This window comes from Rhinopithecus bieti, unplaced genomic scaffold (genome assembly GCF_001698545.2).
Source record: "Rhinopithecus bieti isolate Rb0 unplaced genomic scaffold, ASM169854v2 scaffold_72, whole genome shotgun sequence".
NCBI lineage: Eukaryota > Metazoa > Chordata > Mammalia > Primates > Cercopithecidae > Rhinopithecus > Rhinopithecus bieti.
Window position 1 is genome coordinate 1,051,982 of NW_016803042.1, and position 18,868 is coordinate 1,070,849.

General features: G+C 40.9%; 1 protein-coding gene across 6 annotated transcripts in view; it reads right to left on the minus strand.

Moving 5' to 3' along the window:
- Window positions 1-18,868, minus strand: part of BICD1 (BICD cargo adaptor 1) — a 282,996-nt gene that overhangs the window by 227,636 nt on the left and 36,492 nt on the right. The gene's annotated exons all lie outside the window — the stretch shown is intronic.

Here is an 18,868-nt window from a genome sequence, read left to right on the forward strand (position 1 = left end):
AAAAAAAAGAAAAAAGACAAATCCGTAAGTCTCAATGATTTAACTCAACATCAGTCTATTTCTCGCCCAGGTAAAGTTGAAAGTAGACTGGTAGTTCCTCCTCCAACTTATAGCTGTGCCATCCGCCATATGCCACTTCCAAGTTCGTTTCACTAAGAGAAGAAAGGAAGAAAGGAAACACACGGGAGATGGAGGCTGCAGTGAGCTATGATTGTGCTGCTGCACTCCAGCCTGAAAGACAAAGTGAGACTCTGTCTTAAAAAAAGGAAAATAAAAAAATAAAATTTGAAATTTCATAGTTTTACATTTTGGGTTTAGCATATTTAGTTGAAAAAGACTAGTCCAAAGCTTCATGAACATCTCTTACACATGTGGAATGATAACACAGGGGTCTTGGGTTCCGAGCATTGGCCTGGGAGTGGTGGTACTAGTGGATTCTGTTCATGGGCCACTGACTCATACCAGTCTCATGATTCTAACTCAACAAAACGGGAAGGTAGGAAATAGAAAGGGCCACATGGAATATTTGGTGAGCACCAGAATCTATGTTCCAAAGACATGACTACAATACTGGAAAACTGGAAACAGCAATTTTTAATTTTTATATTTTATATAACAAAAGATTATCAAGCCATTAAAATGTTTTCCAAGAATACTTAATGGCACAGAAACATGCTCATAATACAGTCTTGAGTGAACAAGCAGGATACCAAACTGAATATATACTGTCTTTCTAAGAAGTAAGGATATGCAAGAAAAACACTAGAGGAAAATATCACTTTGTTACCAACAGTTGGCCCTGCAGAGTATGATTATAGGTGATTTAATGTTATTCTCTGTACACTTGTTTATTGTCAAATTCTCCACAATAAACATGTATTAATCTTATAATAAAAATATTATTAAAGAAATAAGAATTTATACCATTCAAATAAAACAGAAGTACGTATCCACCTCAGTACCTAGTACATTAATAAACCCTCAAATGCTGCATAAAATTAATGAAAAGAAGGCAGGAAGAATTAAACAATAAAATATTATACTCATATGAAAATCTATTATAATGAAAATCATTCTCAATTTGGGGTTGCTTAGGTGTGGAGCTAATAAAAAGCAAGCAGAAATACTGGAACAATCCTCAGAACTCAAGACCCCTGCATTATCATTCCACATGTGTAAGAGATATTCATGAGGCTTTGGAAGAGTCCTTTTCAACTGAATATGTTAAAACCATAATTAAAAACTATGACATTTCAAATTTTTTATTTTTTATTTTTTTAAGACAGTCTCACTTTGTCTCCCAGGCTGGAGTGCAATGGCACAATCATAGCTCACTGCAGCCTCCACCTCCCAAACTCAAACAATCCTCCTGCCTCAGCCTCCTGAGTAGCTGTGACCACGGGCACACACCACCACACTTGGCCAATTTTTGTTTGTTTTTAGTAGAGCAAGGTCTTGCTATGTTGCCCAGGCTGGTCTCAAACTCCTGAGTTCAACTGATCCTCCTGCCTCGGACTGCCAAAATGCTGGGTTTACAGGCGTGAGCCACTGTACCCAACCTCAAATTTTAATTTTTAATTAAAGAATCTCCATTTCCTGCCAGGAAAACAAAAATTTGAAGAATAAGGATTGGAAGTATAATAGCTAACCTCTATTGATTAATTACCATTAGCCAGGTACTCTGCTTGGCATATCATACTGTTTTTCTTATTTATTCCTCAAAGCCATATTTGGAGGAAAGATGATGCCCATTTTATAGATATGGAAATGGATTCCCATAGAGGTGGAAGAGGATTTGACTTCAGACAGCATCACTCTGGAGCCCATACTTAATCACTGCCCCATGTCACTTATCCATGTCAGTTATTTTTTGGTACCGAAAAATCTTCGTCTATATTACATTCTTCCAAAGACTGTTAATGGAATGTAGGCTTTAAGGAAGTAGAATAGATACAGTAGATTGGCACTCAACATCCATTCCAACTTCCTTCTGATGAGCCTTCTCTCCAGCAGAGGCTGCAATATTAAAACCTGCACATTTCAGACTCCTTTGCAGCTACATTTCTGAGGGTGGTTTAGAATCCACCAATCAGACACAGGCATGTGTCTGACTGGTGGATAAGGGGGTGGATAAGAGGGATGTGACACTGAGGGATGGCTGTTGCTGCCATCAAGCCTGGTCACGAAGGCACTTCCCTTCTCTGTGATGGTGCTACCAGAAGCTGCAGTGTCCATTCCCTTACTTCATGGGTACTGAAGGGTATGGTAAGGGGCATTCATTTGCTGGTTCTGGAACCTGCAAAAATATCTGCAGTTTCCTGATCTTGGCGGCTTTTTAAAATTATGGCAGTGTTGGTATAACTCTAAAACTGGCAGCTTCCCAATATGAGAAAATTGAACAAAAATTCATGAAAAGTTAGAAAATTATTCAAAAAATATTCATCCAGTGCCTTCTATGCCAGGTGATAGACATGGCATAGAATGACAAATACAATGACAAGTAAAATATACACTTCCCTGCACTTAAGAAGCTTACCATCTAGTTGAGGAAGCAGAAATTAACAAAATAACTATACCAATTCAATTCTGATTATATTTACAATCTCTGATTGCTCTTCAAGTTCTGCCTGCTTCCATTACATCTTCTTCCCTGGGCAGTGGATACCAACAGGAATTTCTAGAATTCACAATTCACTGAATGTTTGGTCCAGTTTATTGATCTTAATCTTCAAACTAAGGTAAGTTATGATCAGAAGTTTAGATATCAAATAAAGACAAATTGAAACTGGTAACGATGACAATGTAAAACATCCAATAATTTCTCAGCCAATGGCTATAATTCAACAATTATGGTAAGTAAAATTATTCTCTCCTAAAGATGAAGAAAAAAAAATACAGTCCTGATGTCAGTGCTGGGGAAATAATTGGTCATACTGACATATCATTAATGGAGTCTGTGTCTCTGGCTGAATCATATTGATTTCACTAATGTTCTTTCTAGTGTCAGCTCCCTTTCATTTGTTATATGGCATGCCATCTTTCAGCCCAGAGAGATTACTACTCAGCACTATGATCGGCAATGATTCGACAAGGAGTGTTTTCAGGCTCAGATCTTTCACCAAGTTGGGGGCTCAGTAAGTCATGTTAAAGATTGCATTTAGGTGAGTCTCAAGACATGATGACATTTATATCACTTTTCTTTCCAGATCTGAAGAAGTTATAGGCAATATTAGATATTATTGTGTCATTAAGGCTTTCAGACTAAAGGTTAAGATACTGCTCAGAGAGCCATAGAGTTAACCTATTATGTATAAATGTGTGTTTTTAATGAAGTTAGATATTTACAAGGTTATATCATAGTCTTGCTGCACATAAAGCAAATTTAGATAGCGCTTAAGTACAACTGACATATTATCTACCTTCATGTGTTAAGTTTTAATAAGAGGGGAAAAAACAAAACACATGTGTGTATATCTGTATATGTGTGCATGATACCTGAAACTTAATAAAAAATGTTTCAACAGTTACAAGTAGGAATCTCTACTCACCTTACTACCTTGTATATAATAAACCCTAAACTGCTGCATGAATGAATGAATATAAGATAGAAAAGCAATTTTAAGGGACACCATAGTTTTCATATCAGATGATAAGGATTAAAAGTAATTTGAGTCACTTAACTCTTATTAACCACACTTGATACTGAAAAACTCACACTTTCCACCTGGTTTTCAGACTGTATTGAGGGTCCATTAAAAAAAAAAAAAAGTGAGGCACTTCCATTTCAAGATAAATGAACATTGCCTCTCTAAGAGTGGTAACATTTATTTTGGCCATATTTGTGGAAATATTTCTAAAGTATACAATAGAATTTTTAAGCTGCTTAGCTAACAATGGCTTAACATTTTAAAGATAAAACCTTTTCTTAACAACCTGGAGAATTATAAAAATCTTGTCAAAACAGGCCATGGAAGGCATGCTAGGAGAGATTCCCTTGCTGTGGGGACATCTCTAAGGGATTAGATGAGGCCGCCTGGCAAAGGTGGGCTTGGATCCAGAAGTGAACAGTATCCAGAGTGAGCTATTCCAGTAGCTGGGCCGTGGCCGCGGGAGGGGGAGCAGCTACCATTTGCTGAAAACTAAGTATGTGCCAGACTAAACCACATGCTAAGTATTTGTTAGATGCCATATGCGTTATCTAAGGGCACAACAACAGGATATTATTATCCCTATTTTTGGGTGAGAAATCTGAGGCTTAGAGAGTTAAATATTTGCTAAGAGTGAATATTAACTAGGAAATGGTGGAGACTGGATTCAAACCTCAGGCTGTCAGGCCCAACTCATCCTAAACAAGGAAAGCTCTGGGTCCAAGGCAGGCAGTTTTGTAATTTCTCTTGAAGGAAAACCCAAACTACAGGTAGAAATTAATTTCCTTCTTTCCTCTCCGGGAAGGGGATGGCAAGATAACTGGAGAAGAACATTAAGGCACCAGGTAAACAGGTGGGAGTTCAACCAGAGCCCCAGTGCAGGGGGAGGGTCAACAAGATGACTCTGGCTTGGGGACACAGACACCCAGTAATGACAGACACACCAAATATCGGGTCTCTGGCAGCCAAACAATTGCAGAATCACACTTGCTGGCAAACTGATTCTCTCTGCACACTTCTCACCAGAACGTTCCCTTGGGACCAAGTGGTTGGTGCTGCATTAATAGACAAATGATAGTAGTGGCTGAAGCTGAACAGGACTGAGAGGACACAGTTCTTATACCATGATATTATAATGATGCCTGAAAGGTGTCCTGGGATGTGTAGTATGTTATTGTGTCTTCCTTAAATAACCCCAGACCACTGTGCTTTTTATAGCATTTCTCTCTTCCATCCCTCATGGCCTACTAGTAGTCACTTTTTGCTGTCAACATGCCTGAAGAGCAGATTCTGTGTCCCCTACTCTCTCCACATGGTTTCTGAAAAAAATACACATCTTGGCAGCTAGTTTATATGCTGGGAAACTGATAAATCAAACATGTTTGATGAGCCAGGCACGGTGGCTCACACCTATAAACCAGCACTTTGGAAGGCCAACATGGGTGGATCACCTGAGGTCAGAAATTCAAGACCAGCCTGGCCAAGGTAGTGAAACCCCATCTCTACTAAAACTACAAATATTAGATGGGCATGGTGGTGCGCAACTGTAATTCCAGCTACTCAAGAGGCTGAGGCAGGAGTATTGCTTGAATCCGGGAAGCAGAGGTTGCAGTGCACCGAGAAAGAGCCACTGCACTCAAGCCTGGGCAACAGAGCGAGACTCCATCTCAAAAAAAAAAAAAAAGTTTGATGGCGTACAAATAACCATACAAGTTATTGGCTCCCCTTTCATGTACTCATTCAACAAGCATTTCTTAAGCATGCTTAATCAAGAGTGGGAAGCACTGTGCAAGGCCCTAGGAAAACAAAATTAAAGAACACAATTTTTATCTTTGAAGGGCTCATAAACCAATGGAGATGGAGAGGTAGGAAGGTAAACTTCACACTGCAGGATGCACCAGAGGCTCTATAAAAGCTCTGCATAAGTGTGAAAGCCACACGAGAAGGAAGCAAAGCCATTTGTGAGAATCACAGATGACTGTCCACAAATAAAATACATGGGCTTCTCTCCATACAGGAACAGGGACCAAGTCTGCCACCTTCAGAGTTCCAAGAAAAAGAATAGCTAATATTTGTTGAGTGTTTCCTATATACCAGAGGTATTCTTTCCACATATTAACTCACTTAATTTTTTTATTTTAAATTTTGTAATTTTTCTTTTTTATACAGGCAGGGTCTCACTGTGTTGCCCAGGCTGATCTCAACTCCTGGGCTTGGGCCAGGCATGCTGGCTCACACCTGTAATCCCAGCACTTTGGGAGGCCGAGGCGGGCAGATCACCTGAGGTCAGAAGTTCAAGACTAGCCTGGCCAACATGGCGAAACCGCATCTCTACTTCAAAAATACAAAACTCAGCCGGGAAAGGTGGTGGGCACCTGTAATTCCAGCTACTCGGGAAGCTGAGGCAGGAGAATCGCCTCAACTTGGGAGGCAGAGGTTGCAGTAAGCTGAGATTGTGCCATTGCACTCCAGCCTAGGCGACAAGAGCAAAACTCCATCTAAAAAAAAAAAAAACCACCGCCTAGGCTCAAATGATCATCCTGTGTCAGCCTCCCACAGTGCTGGGGTTACAGGTGTGAGCCACTGAGCCCAGCCTCATTTAATTCTTAGGAAAACCTTAAGGTGTTGCTTTTTTTCATTTTACATCTGGAAACAGCCACAGAGAAGTTAAGTAATTTGTCCAAGGTCTCACAGCTAGTAGTGGGGAGCCAGGACCTAAACAGGAAGTCAAATTCCAAAGACCACACCTTAACCAAGAAACTGTATCACCACCTCCAACCATCAACACACTGCAGTGAATTCGTGGAAACCTTTAAAATATGGGAATAGGTTAAAAGTAAAATCTCTAAGGTAAAATTCACTAAGCTTTGGCTAAAGACAGAAAAAAGAGGGAAAAAGAGGAAAAGTAGGAAACAAGCTGTCATGCTGAGAGGATGAAGGAAATAGTGGCAAGGAGATTTGGGGTTAGGTGGTCCCTGCAACCACCCAACAGGTATCCTTGGGCACCCACGAATCTTGGTAGCTTCCAGAAGAAGCAGAAAGGGTGGAGAGCACCCTTGATTGATCACTTTTACTATTTACACATAGAGTGTGTGGACCTCTGTTTGCCTGCTTGCTCCAGCCCCCCAGAATCTTTAGGAATGTGTCTGAAAATCCGTTAATACAAACTATCCGAAAGTAATCATAACAATACACCTGCATTTGCTCTACCAACATTTTATCCCTTCAAGAGAAAGTAAACTCCTTGGCATTTGTACAAATGGGACTGTATTCTTCATTAACATCTGCATCTATAATAAAGGGTAGTATTAAAAGACATATGCATTAAAAAATGAAATTCAAATGGACACACAAAAGTAGGGATCAAGTACTTATCTCTGAAAATAAGACTCTGGACTTAATTATAATAGACAAGGGTGGTTTCTAGACAGTTTCATCTCCTGAATCAATACCAAATATTTTCAAAACTTGTACCAATTAACATCCAATTTTATTATTTTTTAAGCCTATGAAAACCAGACCTTTGATTTGGAAAAATAATAACTAGCACATATATATACTAGTAATTATATCCCAGGCAACAGTTCAAAGTGTTGTATATTTACTAACTCATTTAGTATATGCTTATATGTGTATGTGTGTGTTGTAAAACGTATGTGTGTTATACACATATATATGAATGTGTGTATATGTATGTGTTATACACATATATATGTGTATATATGTGTATATACATATATATACACATATGTATGTGTTATGTATGTATATGTATGTGTTATACACATATATATGAAAAACAATTTTACAGAATTTTCCTGTTTGGAGAGGAGAATTCAAACAGTTGGAATGTTTCTTGACCACTAGTAATTTTCAAATATATGAAGAACATAAAATGTAGCTTTGACTGCTTCTAGGATTGTTCCAAGCAGTTCTCTTGGTTGATCTAAACATGAGTGTTCTGCAATACACACATCTCCTCCGTGGGGTAAATAATACTAAGGATAGGAATGCCATCACAGCACTATTTCAAAATGTAAACTTGACAGCCAGTTAACAGCTCTTCAGGAAAGAGTAATAAGTACCTGGAGCCCAGAAGATCAAAAAGCAAATGTTGGAATTTTAGTGGAAATGATCTAGGTTTCCATTCCAAATAGCTCCCAAAATGCTGTTCACAGTGATATCCCAGCCTCAATCCAACTCAATATAACCCTAATGTGCTTTCCTTCAATTACTGTACACACATCCTGAGAGTTCAGTAATGTGACAGCTGGGAACTTGAGCCCCAACTAAGGCTGCCCTCGGCTATATCTCTTTATTAATTCATCCCGGGAGCTGGAATTGAGCTATGCTGAGGAGCAGAGAAAGTGGCATTGTGTCGTCCCTGACAAAGAGGACAAGTGCAGGCACCTCACACACAAAGGTATGTTTGTCCCGCCATTCAAACAGAGTGGTTTGCCTGCTGTCTGAACTGCAGCGTGCCTTGACACTGCATATGCAACACTGGAGGAGCAATCATATTTAAGTGTGTAATTTTATTGCAAAAAGGCCTGATTCTGCTGTTGTCTCTTTACAAATGTCTGATAATCCACTTCTGTCACAAACTGACAAGAGCTGCTACTTCATTTCCAGCTGTTGGGGAATACCTCAGGAGAATACTTCTCTCTCAATGGGCAGCAACAGCAGGGCTATTTCAAGACCTTACTCCATTTTAAAGGTGTTATGTGTCCACACAGACTTACAAACCACCATGCAACATCTTTCCAGAAGTATGTGCTGGTCTGCAGAATTGCTAGATATTTCCAGGTGGGCTGGGATCACTGGAAAGGCCTGGTACATCCTACCTGATAGCGAATTTAAAAGACTCTTTTAGGGTTACGTGTCATAAGAAAGGGGGAGATAACTTTAAAAGATTATCAATCACTTTTATAAAACCACTTAATGTAAATGACTGTATCTTAATATCTTAACAAATGTCGCTCCCAATTTTTTTTTTATGTTTTAATGCAAGTGAAATATGAAAGCATTTTCTTATTTTCCCTTTTTATCTCTCAGGGATTTTGGGGCACAAAAAGTGTGAAAACCAAGGAAACATACTGCTGCTTTGCTATTATATAGCAACAAAAGCGATCTCCTTGTATTTTACAAGAACTTTCCTTTCTCTGTAGTGTTTTGTTTTACAATAAACGTGTGTTTTTGATTTTGAGATGTTCTTACTTCAATGAAGAGGGCTGTACTTTAATCTGTGAGAAACCTAAAAGATGAGTGACTAAACTAGATATCATGATTTTAAAAATTTAGCTGAAATCCTCAGCCTACTAAAGGTTGAATTTGAATCTCCATAGCTGGACAGTTGAAATTCTCCTTTCTGCATATCAATTAGATTTCGTCTCTCTACCTTATGGCATTACCATTCACAGATGGTTACTCCAGGGATGGATGCATTTCAGTAACAGTTTGAAATGCCCCTGGGTAATAACAAGTGTAAATGATTGCTTGTGCCATTGAAATAATGCAATGAGACTGTCAGTGGCTGATGGAGTACAGCTGTGGACGAAGCCTACCCTAGATAAGGCTTCTAGGGCCTTATCTACAACTATGGATTTAAAAACTTAAAATACGTTTATTAACTGAAAAAATAATAAATGTCATTCAAATAACTGGGTTTTTTTTTAAAACCACAACTTACTGGAAAAAAGCAACATTTCAGAGTAAGAAAAGCAAAAAGGTTGACTTCACAGATGCTTATTTTTCTGCCTAATTGCAGAAACAATGTGGGGTAAAATGTTTGAATCAGAGGAAAACCTGACGAGGGACCATTTTAATTGGATACAGGATAAAGCAGCAGGTTTATCCACAACCCATCAGTAAAGATACTATTTAGTGTATGATTAAGGTGACTTTGAGTACCAGGCTATGCTAGATTTTGTACAGGACACCAAAGACATTCCTCCTCCTAAGAAAATGAACATCTACTTTGACAGAAAAGACTTCATTTATACAAGACAATATATAATCAAGTATTGGGTTATAAGCAGTAGAGATAAGAGAACAGGAATTTGGGAAGGAAAGAACACCACAAGCTACATTCTTTGGGAATGCTTGGTGGAAAAGGTGGTTCTTAAGGCAAATTAAGGAAGAATTTTCAGCAAGACCTGCAAAGTCATAAAAATGAGTATGAATGTGACAGATAAGGAGACACTGGCTGCTCATAATTCAGGACTCACACAGAGTAATGGTGAGTGCTACATGCCAGACTAAGGAGCCTGACTGTCAAGAGGAGGCTGCTGACAAAAGTGGGAGTTTAAGTGGTGTTTAAAGAACTGATCTAACAGTGGTGAGTAAGAGGGACTGCGAAGAAAACCAGAGCAGTGATTCTTAACCAAGAGCATGTATCAGAATCATCCAGGAACAGCTCCCCAATTGACCTCGTCTTTTATTTTTCAAGATTTTCTGGTCACTCCAGAGAGTCTACGAAGCCCAGAACATATACATTAAGTAATAAAAAAAGGGTTAGGTCCAAAATACTGAGCACTGGAAAAATAATAATATTGACTTTATCATAACGAACTTAGAGAAGTTCATCAAAAAAAATCTTAGAGTGAGTCTTTTGTGTTTTTTGCCTGCACAGCAATAACTTGTCAGGCAACTGGGTGACATGCTTAATTCTCTCCAAGGTGAGAGTCCCCTTCCCGTCTGCAATTTTATAAAAGCTCATCCCTGGGACTCTCCCAGGAGTATACAATAATAAACAATGTTCACATGGCTACCGTAAGCATTCAGTGATGGTGACCAGAGTTGATTAGCCTTGATTCCAACCCCTGATTTCAAGCATTGGAGGGCTAATAAACATCATATATGTATATACACACACAAAGTCCGGCTCTATCACCCAAGCTGGAGTGCAAGGCACCATCTTGGCTCACTGCAACCTCCACCTCCAGGTCCAAGCCAGCCTCCCACCTCAGCCTCCTGAGTAGCTGTGACTACAGGTGCATGCCATCATGCCCAGCTAATTTTGTATTTTTTGTAGAGATGAAGTTTCACCATGTTACCCAGGCTGGTCTTGAATTCATGAACTCCAGTGATCCACCCGCCTTGGCCTCCATCTTAACTGATTTAATGTTCTTGGGTTTCCTCTTCTGCCAGGTGGGCCTTGTTGACTCACTTAACAAGAAAAGATTCAGGTATATACCCAAAAGAAAACAAACTACTCTATTAATACCAAAAAGACAAGGGCACTCCCATGTTTATCGCAGCACTATTCACAATAGCAAAGACATAGAAATCAATTTAGGTTCCCATCAACAGTGACTTGGATAAAGAAAATGTGGTATATAAACGCCATGGAATACTATGCAGCCATAAAAAAAAAATCAAAATCATGTCCTTTGCAGCAACATAGATGCAGCTGGAGGTCATTATTCTAAGCAAATTAATGCAGGAAAAGAAAAACAAATACCATATGTTCTCACTTACAAGTGGGAGCTACACATCAGGTACTTATGGACATAAAGATGGCAACACTAGGCACTAGGGGTGCCTAGAGGTGAGAGGGAGAGAGGACAGCAAGGGTTGAAAAACTATTGCGTACTATGCTCAGTACCTTGGTGATGGGATCATTCGTACCCAAAACCTCAGCATGACATGACAGTAAAAAAATCAGTAAAAAACCTGCACATGTACCCTCTGAATATAAAGTAAAAGTTGGGGGAAAAAAGAGCAGTTTTGCTACTGAAGCTTCTGGAATGTAATTGAACAATCTTTTCTCACATCCAGGTATTGGATAAGAAATCAAATCCAGCCATACGTGGTTATGTACTTCTTTGACTGTATTATTATTATATTAAGTAGACTTGATTTCTTAAAAGAAAATAAAAGGTTCTTAAAAGAAAATAAAAAACATATGCCTATAGAAATAACTCCATAAATAAAAGAATTTATTCTAATGTTGCTCAAATCTCTGTTTTCAGGGTTGGGCCTCAGCAGCCAAGTTTATATACACAAATGTCTCCCTGGTTATAGCAAAATGAACCAAAAGCAAACACCTGGTCCCTGGTGGGCCAATGAATTTCTCTATCCCTGGCAGCTAGAATTGAAACTCGAAAATACCAGTCTCAGCCGGGTGCACTGGCTCACGCCTGTAATCCAACACTTTGAGAAGTTGAGGCAGGAGGATCACTTGAGGCCAGGAGTTCAAGACTAGCCTGAGCATCATGGCAAGAAAATTAGTTGGGCATGGTGGCATGCACCTGTAGCCTTAGGTACTTGGGAGGCTATGACAGGAGGATCACTTGAGCCCAGGAGTTCAAGGTTAAGGTGAGCTATGATCATGCCACTGCATACCAGCCTATGTGACAGAGCAAGACTGTTTCAAAAAAAAAAAAAAAGTAGTCTCTGCCTGTAATCCCAGCACTTTGGGAGGCCAAGGCAGGTGCATCACCTGAGGTCAGGAGTTCAAGACCAGCCTGGCCAACATGGCGAAACCCCATCTCTACTAAAAATACAAAAATTAGCCAGGCATGGTAGCGTGTGCCTGTAGTCCTAGCTACTCAGGAGGCTGAGGCAGGAGAATCGCGTGAACCTGGGAGGCAGAGGTTGCAGTGAGCCGAGATTGCACCATTGCACTCCAGCCTGGGAGACACAGTGAGACTCTGTCTCAAAAAACAAAAATGAAAAACAACAACAAAAAACAAGTCTCTGCTGACTGCTTGAACTGAAGACATCTACTCTCAGTGAAGCCTCCATCTTCCACTATGGCCACATGGAAGGAGAAAAAGGGAGACTGGGGTAGGGTAGAAAGCAGCAGATGTGCAGGCAGAGGTAGGGATACCCTGCAACCACAGACTCCACTCAGGTATTGCTCATATGCCTCAGTGTACTCTGACTCAGTTGCTCTCAGTCCCTGCTCCTCTTCCTTCTGCTGTCTCTGTTGTCACCACTGGCATTTCTGTTCCTTTCCTTCCATGTCTCTCCAACTCCCAAAGGGAGGATTTGACCAAGTGTGTTTGGTCATCACCCAATATGAAATCAACATAATGTACACTTATAAGCTAGGGATGCCTGAGAACATAACCTTCGATGTATCTATTTAGTGCTTGCAATAAATACTGTGCCATTTATTGTACTTGGGTTGGCACGTGCATGTCTCCAAATTAATACGAATGAAAAACCTAAGTGATTTAGCCAAAGCTGTACCATAATCCAATGATCATATTGCATACAAGTAATTAACAAGTTGCACCTGGTGAGCAGGGAGGCACGCAGCCAGAGGCTCCAGAGCCATCAGAAGGGCTGTCAGGGCACAAGACTGCCAAGAAAGAAGGAGAGTGACTATCTACTGGAGGAATCTGTGCAGACTGCATCACAGGCAGCTGCAGTTCTGTATGAGGGCCTCCCAGGGAGATGGGAACTTGTGCTTTTTTTTTTTTTGGAGATGGAGTCTCACTCTGTCGCCTGGGCTGGAGTGCAGTGGCGCAATCTCCGCTCACTGCAAGCTCCGCCGCCTCCCGGGTTCATGCCATTCTCCTGCCTCAACCTCCCTAGAAGCTGGGACTACAGGCGCCTGCCACCACACCCGGCTAATTTTTTTGTATTTTCAGTAGAGACGGGGTTTCACTGTGTTCGCCAGGATGGTCTCGATCTCCTGACCTCGTGATCCGCCCACCTCAGTGTCCCAAAGTGCTGGGATTACAGGCATGAGCCACTGCGCCCAGCCTGAAGTCTTACATCTTTAAGCAACCCTGTCTGCTATCATCTTCCCAACAACCCCACCACCATCTGTTTTGATGCCTACACAGAAGACATAAGCCAGTGGATCCTACATTTTTGTCAAGTATTTGCTGAAATACAAAGGTGTACCAAAATTGCTGAGAAGCATGGTACAATTAAGGTTACAAGGAAGGGCTATAATGAAAATGACAAGAAAATGCTCAGACAGAAGAGTCAATGAATTTGCCATGAGTCTCATGTGCCTTCTTTACCTACGGAAGGGGTTCTTGTCCCTGCAATATCTTTGAACAAGAGCCTATATATTCTTATGCATTTTTTTAAGATATCAGAGTATCATACACTCACCACTGTCATGGACTGACCCAAGGCCCCTGTGTCAGGTTGTGCAGGTCTGTACTGCATAACCATTTCCATCCCTACTCCCCAAACTTGTGCAGCACACCAGCCCTGGAAGTTACCTGTCTATAGCATGGAAAAGCAAGTACATGAATTCATAAATGTTAACAACCAGTACATTTGTAAAGCTAAAAAGAAACATTTGCCAGGCGCGGTGGCTCAAGCCTGTAATCCCAGCACTTTGGGAGGCCGAGACGGGCGGATCACGAGGTCAGGAGATCGAGACCATCCTGGCTAACACGGTGAAACCCCGTCTCTACTAAAAACTACAAAAAACTAGCCGGGCGACATGGCGGCGCCTGTAGTCCCAGCAGCTACCCGGGAGGCTGAGACAGGAGAATGGCGTGAATCCGGGAGGCGGAGCTTGCAGTGAGCTGAGATCCGGCCACAGCACTCCAGCCTGGGTGACAGAGCGAGACTCCGTCTCAAAAAAAGAAACATTTTACCTAGGTGTCCTTTCAGATCATCAGTCTCTCTGCTCAGCCAAGCCCAATTCTTTTAATCCCTATCTTCATCCACTTGCCTCTCTAAAATTAATTGGGTTTCTCCGAGGATCTTCATGTTTGTACAAAGCAAGCCCAAGCTAAATTTTCAAGGTCAAGGAGAAAATATACACTTTTCACTGCCTAGATAAAACCTTCAGACAGACCAAAATGATGGACCAGCATTGCTACTGTCCAGATGTTCATGTCCCCCCAAAATTTGTATGTTGGAACTTAAAACCCAATATGATAGTATTAAGAGGTATGATAGCTGATATAGTTTGGCTGTGTCCTTGCCCAAATCTCATCTTGAATTGTAGCTCCCATAATTCCCATGTGTTGTAGGAGGGACCCAGTGGAAGGCAAATTAATCATGGGGACAGGTCTTTCCTGTGCCATTCTTGTGACAGTGAGTAAGTCTCACTAGATCTGATGGTTTTATAAAGGGGAGTTCTCCTGCACATGCCCTTGCCTGCTGCCATGTAAAACGTGTCTTTGGTCTTCCTTCACCTTCTGCCATGACTGTGAGGCCTCCCCAGCCACCTGGAACTGTAAGTCCATTAAATAAATTACCCAGTCTTGGGTATGTCTTTATTTGCAGCATGAGAATGAACGAATACAATAGTATTACAAGTGGGGGCTCTGCCCTCATGAATGGGATTAGTGCCCTTACAAAAAAGGCTTGAGGGAGACTGTTTGTTCCCTTTCACCATGTGAGGATGCCACAAGAAGGCACCATCTGTGAAGCAGAGAGCAAGCTGCCACCAGACACTGAATCTGCTGATGCCTTGATTTGGACTTCCCAGTCTCCAGAACTGTCAGTTACTCTCTCTTCTTAGGATCACATGACCAGAATTCTCCTAAGTCAGACAGGGTCAATGTTTTGCCTTAATTCTTGACTTGCCTCTTTTTAACTCTGATACTAATTTTGCTCTTGACTCACCTAAGGCATCTATAGCACAACTTTATTGTTCTACATTTCAGATTATTTTCTGGCAAGGCTTCTTTGACAAAGCATACACATTTTGCAACATGAAGCAATATACATTTCTCGACTTCAAAAAAAATATGGTTTCCCCATAATGTATATGAAAACATATAAAAGGTGTGTTAGATTATTAAATTCTGTAACTTATATATTAATAACTTATGAAGTTTATGGATTATGATGTACAAATGATGTAAGAACATACAGCAAAATTAATGCTATCATTCATAGTGGACCTCCTCCATCATCACAGAGAAAATCTTTTCATCGATGACCAGCACTGACTCCGATATTACCCAAGATCTATATTTAGTATGTGTTTAGGAGTATCATCGTTCCTTATTCAGAGGATGAGATTATATGGAAATGGCCTATCCCATCTAGTTGAGCACAAGGAGACCCAGTGCAGTACAGGAACAATGTATGAAATGCTTAAAAATGACTATTCATTGCACATTAGAGAATGCGTATGTCACATTTTTACAATTACAGAACTTTTTTTTTTTTTTTTGAGACAGAGCCTCACTTTATCACCCAGGGTGGAGTACAGTGACGTGATCTCAGCTCACTGCAACCTCTACCTCCCGGGTTCAAGTGATTCTTGTGCCTCAGCCTTCTGAGGAACTGCGACTACAGACGCACACCACCACGCCCAGCTAATTTTTGTATTTTTAGTAAAGACAGGGTTTCACCATGTTGCCCAGGCTGGTCTCAAACTCCTGACCTCAAGTGATTCTCCCACCTCAGCCTCCTAAACTGCTGTGATTACAGGCATAAGCCACTGTGCCCGGCAACATTATATTCTATCATTTTTATAAAAATAGCAGCAACCTGTAAAAGTTCCCAGGGGAAAGCTGCATGGTCATACAGGGAGGGTTCACCAGGAAAGCTCCTACCTGCCTGTCTGCCAAGTGACCTTAAAAGGGAGCATAACTTGGTGAATTTGACATGATTCACATCATGATTCATGGGCTGGGAAACTGAATTCCATTCCAGGCTCATTCAGGCTCGAGGATGCTCTTGCATGTGAATTAAACCCACAGGAGACTGATGCACAAAACCAGAATAGACCTTTATTTTACAATAAGAATTATATAACTGCCGAGAGGTCAGAGAAGGACAGTGGGATAATCACATTCTCTGCTCAAAGGCAGACTCTCCAGAAAGCCATTTTACTGGGCGCCTGCTACAGGGAACATGGAATCAGAATCAGTATGAGATCTGCCTAATTCGAATGTAACTGCATCAGGCCCTGAAAACCTAGTGTGTCTGTCTCCACAACACAGGCCTATCAGAAATGACCACTACAGAGTCAGGCAGGGTGCCCACCCCTGCTTAGCACCTCAGTGAATATGGCCAGTATCTGGTTCTCAGATTCTCTTTTTTCTCTGCTTCCCTTTGTAAACAACCTCACCTCTGATTATTGCAGTTTTTTTGTTTTTGTTTTTGTTTTTTTTGTGAGACAGGATCTCACTCTGTAACCCAGGCTGGAGTGTGATGGTGTGATCATGGCTCACTGTAGCCTCAGTCTCCCAGACTCAAGCGATCCTCCCACCTCAGCCTCCTAAGCAGCTGGGACCACAGGTGTGTACCACCACATCTGACTTATTTTTCTTATTTTTTGTAGAGATGGGGGTCTCCCTATATTGCTAGGGCTGGCCTCGAACACGTAGGCTCAAGCAATCCTCCCACTTCAGCCTCCCAAAGTGCTGCAATTTGAGGCATGTGCCACAGCACCTGGCCTACTGCAGTACAGTTACAGATATGAATGTTTTTCTTAAGAGTGCTGTACAGTTAAATCAAGCTGTGCTGGAGCCATTCTGTCTCTGAGTTTCCTTCTCTACTCTGACCTTTAAGTGTCTATTTTATTCCTTATTTTCTAGTTCATAGAAGACATTTCACTATCACACCTGTGTATTTACTGCCCACATTAACTAAATTATTGTGTACTTATTCATGTTTCTAGAAAGCTTGAAAAGATTTTTTTAAATTATCAACATAAAACTCTGAAGAGAGGAGCCTTGAAGATGTTTTAAAAAATTGAGTGAGCAGTTGAGGTAAATAATGAATGATTTTATAATCACAGATCATTTAACTTTAAATAGCATAAAAGTCTTCTTAGTAAATCGTAACTAACAAGAAGAAGGAAATATAATGGTCTGATAATTAATCAAATACCCAAAATGATGGCTAAGGAAAAAAAATCCACCACCATTACCTGAATGACCTTTCAGTAAAACGAGTGTTGTGGATTTTAGAATTCAGAATTCTCTGTTCTTCTTCCTGCGAGTCTCTCCATCTAGCTGCTTTCCAGTCCTAATATTACTTGGCCTGTCTGGCAACATTGGTCTCTCTTGTTCTTGAAAGCTTCCCACAGCCAGGCACAGTGGCTCATATATGTAATCCCAGCACTTTGGGAAGCTGAGGCAGGAGGATCACTTGAGTTCGAGATTAACCTGGGCAACATAGGGAGGTCCCATCTCTACAAAAATTAAAACATTAGCTAGGCATAGTGGCTCACACCTATGGTCTTAGCTCCTCAGGAGGCTCAGGTGAGAGGATCACCTGAGCCTGGGGAGGTCAAGGCTGCAGTGAGCTATGATCATATGACTGCATTCCAGCCTGGATGATGGAGCAAGACTGTCTCAAAAAAGAAAAAGGAAGAAGGAGGAAAGAAAAGAAGGAAGAAGGAGGAAGAAGGAAGAAGGAGGAAGAAGAAGAGAAAGAAGAAGAGGAGGAGGAAGGAGGAGGAGGAGAAGAAGGAGAAGGAAGGAAGGAAAGAAGGAAGGAAGGAAGGAAGGAAGGAAGGAAGGAAGGAAGGAAGGAAGGAAGGAAGGAAGGAAGGAGAAAAGAGAAGCAGCAGAAGAAGAATAAATAAGAAAGCTTCCAAGCTGGTTTCTACACGCCACTCTCTAATTCTCCTCATCACTGCTCTCTGGCCACACTTCGAGGGCTCTGTCACTGCATGCCCTTCCTCTGCCTGATCTGAGGCCTGGCACTCCCCAGGTCTCCATCTGTACCTCTTTTCCTTCTTCCTCTACTTAATCTCATTCACTCCCGTGACTTTAAGAACTACTTAAATACAATGATTTGAAACGAGACAAAATGCATAAGCACAGCATAACACATATTAATAGTTCCTTGTTGTTCATTTTCTTGCTTTGTCATTAGTCATCCTGAGATTCAGAAGTGTATTTGCACCTGCCTACCCAGCACCTCCACTTGACCATAGTTCCCTTTAACTCTTTAACTTCATCTGCTCAAAACACTTTTTTTAAAACATCTCAAATCTTTTCTCCCATGATCTCTATCTGAGCTCATGGTATCACCATCCACCTGCTTTCCCAAGCCCAGGGATTGGAAGCCATAGTGAATGTGAGGCAATATGTAATAGTGACCGTGTGACACTAATTTGTTAACAATGTGCAAGAGAAAACTGCAAGGCTGGCTGCTGAATATGCCTGATAAATAACTGTCAACCTATGCTGGTAGTATGATTAGGAAGAAGAGTGAAAGGGAAGAATGATTGGGTTCTGAGAGAGCCTTTATTCATATGTATATGTCATTTCTAATTATAAATATGGAAATCTGATTAATCCTGTTTTTCCCACTCAAACTCTAAG